Raw genomic sequence first — 3113 nt, 5'->3', positions numbered from 1 at the left:
GAGGAGAGAGTCTTTGCCGTGCCTTCAGCTAGCACTTCTGGGACAGGTTTTAAGCCTTTGCTGCCAGCCCTAGGAGCTGCGAGGCATGGGATGGGCTGGAGACAGGTGGTGACTGGGCCACGGGGACAAGCACAGAGTGAATGAAAAGAAACTGTGTTTTGACGTCAAAAAGGCAAAAAAGGGATTTTGGGAGGAGCTACCGACCCTGGGAAACCACTGCACCCTGGCTCTGGGCTTCATGTTCATATTTATGTATTTATTTAGCAAATTTTGGGGGGACTTTGGGGATGATCTTTTTATGAGCCTGGTTGGACATGAACACCACCTCCTTTCTCTGCTGGCTTCCCCCCAAGCTGCACCCATGGCACCTCCTTCCACGTGGACTTTCCTCTCTCCTAAAGCCTGCCAGCCTCTGCCAGGGGCTGGGGACAAACATCCAGAAGCTCTTCTCGCTTGGAAGTATCCCCCCCGCCTTTTTACATGTCTCCCCATGTGCTTCACCAGGTCCGTGCTCTCCTGGTGGCATCTAGCGCTGCCTCAGATGCTCCTGGGTGACTGCAGGGAGAGGCAGGGAGCCACTGCACTTTAGTTTCCACATGGCCAGGTCTCCCCCTGACCCACCCCAAAGCTGAGGAGCTTTGCAGATGCCCCTGCCAGGCCCCTGCCTGCATGGGTGCCTGCTGCTTGCTACCAGGCCGCTGCTTTTCTCCTTGGCCAGCCAGCTGCCAGAGCTCAGCTGGGATGCACGGGCAGGTTTTGGTGGCATCACCCCTGTGTCCCCCACCAGGTGTGTGGGGACAGATCGTGGGACACAGGATGTGACAGGGACCAGAAAATGGCCAAATGCATGGAGGAGGTGGTAGTCTGGATGTGTGCCCCACTTCATGGCACTCCCAGGAAGCAGGAGTTGGCAGGAGTGGCCCATGGAAAGGGCTGTGCTTGCTTCTGCAGGCACCCACTGCCCTGCTGTGGTGGCCCTGCATAGGGGAACGCCTGCCTCCCAAATCAGCCCCCGCTCCCGGGCAGCTCCCTCGGGTGTGGCGGAGGCCCCTATGCCACAGGGCAAGGAGGAGCGGCATGTGCCCCATGGATGTTGCTGCAGGTGGGAAAACTGATTGTCCCTGCTATGCCCCTGCCACAGGGCAGGGAGCCCCGGGTGGGACAAGCCACCATGTCCTCCCCAGTGCCCAGTCCCTCCTCATGCTGCAGGTCCCCATTCAATAGCATCACCCTGGCAGTGCAGAGGGTGCTGCTGTCATTATGTTTCAGAGTGAACAGTGAGCTGAAAGGGAGCTGTTCGTCACCCTTCTCAGACAGGGACAGTGCTGTTGTGTGCCCATTCAAGCTTTGCCTCAGGGCCATTTCTGACAGCAGCTGTAGGGCCCTGCTGACGCAGGAGGAGGTGGTGGCAGCCCAGGGGAGTCCCAGCCAGCCTCCAGCCCATGAATCCCCCTCAGTTGGGTCACAGGAGGAGGCTCTGGTGGGGTGCTGTGGCTCCCTCTACTCCTGCCCTCAGCACTGAGCAGGGCAAGGGCGAGCTGGGGGCAGGTGCTTGCCACAACGCAACACCCAGGGACCTGCTTGCAGGAGAGTGGCAGCCAAGAAGCTGTGAGGAGGGGGCCCTGCGCTGTGGAGCAAGCGGGAGCGAGCACAGGCCTGGCCAGCGGGCACAGAGGTCGCCACAGCTCACTGGAGCTGTGACCTGCATACAGGGGCACGCTCCACCCGCAGTGCAGAAATCCACCCTCCTCCTCATCGTCACCCAGGGCAGCTGTTAACAAGTAGCCAGGTGAAAGCATGTGGAAGCTAGGCCAAATAAACCCCAGGTCCTATGAACCAGCAGTCTCCATTTCCCCAGCCCCTCCCTGGGAGCAGCTGTGCCTTGCAGGCCCCGCACTTGAGGGTGAAAGAAAAAAAACCTCAACCATCTCCAGAGCTTTGCTGGCAGGCAGGGTAAAGGGTTTAATCTGTGGGATGACGACACATGAGGTCAGCAGCGTTTATAGCAGCAGGTTTGGCTCCACTACCCAGTGTCAACCCGTGGTTTTATCCTGGGGCTCTGATTAGAAAATGCGTATATGGCATCAGCAACGGTTTCCACTGCAGACCTGCTCCTTGCACTCAGTCATGGGTTGCTGGGCTCTGGGCAAAGAACAGCACTTGGGTCTTTCTGCTGTGGTTTCCCATCAGTGGTGGTGGAGCCGGGGAAAGCAAGCGGGCACCATGTCCGTGCCTGCACACATGGGTCTGGCAGTGTGCTGGGGGTGAGGAGTGCTCGTTTGAGCTCAAAGCTGGGGGGAGTAATCAGACACATGTCCTGCAGCGTATGGGGAACCCAGGGCCCTGGGACAGCGGGACGATGGCACACCAGCACCACTCTGCCAAGAATGATGGGCTCCAAGAGAGACATCCCCTTCTGATGATCGGTGAAACAGTCCCTGCCACCTCCCCCAGGGCACACAGTTTCAATCAGCTCCTGCCATGCCAAAGCCATGGTTCAACAGGCCTGGCAGCTAACGACCTCCTTAGTCCAATGGTGCAAAGGTCTCCAGCCCAGGAGGGGACCCGCAGGGGCTGGGACACCAGCCTGGCTGTCCGCAGCTCTGTGGAGGAATATGCCATGCAGCCGAGGGGCACTTGAGGCTCTGAAACGCCCCATCCCCCCGGTGTCTCCCAGCTCGGCCCCATTCATCCCCCAAAGGCCACGAGATGGAGCGGGAGCCCTCCAAACACCCCACCTTCCAGCCTCAGGCACTGGTGCCAGTGCATGAGCACACCCTCGAGCCAGCACCATGCTGGGGGACCCCCCCCAAGAGCTGTGGAACCCCATTCCCATGGGACCCCCAGCCCAGCACCAGCCTCATCCTCCAGCTGTGTGAGTAGCCGTGGTTGCCTGCATGGAAATGGCATCCACAGCATAGCGCGTGTTGCTGTGTACACCTGGACTGCACTGCTGTGGGCTTGCCTCAAATAAAGGTGGTGATGAAGTACTCGGCTTGTCCTGCGGTGTGCTGGGGTTCCCTGATTCCTGGTGAGGCACAAGGTCCCCACCTTTGGGGACTCCAATGGGAGGAGCCCAATTCAGGTTGCCAGGGCCAAAGGGGTGTTCTCAG

Source organism: Phalacrocorax carbo, chromosome 7 (genome assembly GCF_963921805.1).
Source record: "Phalacrocorax carbo chromosome 7, bPhaCar2.1, whole genome shotgun sequence".
Taxonomy (NCBI): domain Eukaryota; kingdom Metazoa; phylum Chordata; class Aves; order Suliformes; family Phalacrocoracidae; genus Phalacrocorax; species Phalacrocorax carbo.
Note: the sequence above shows the minus strand (reverse complement) of the source record.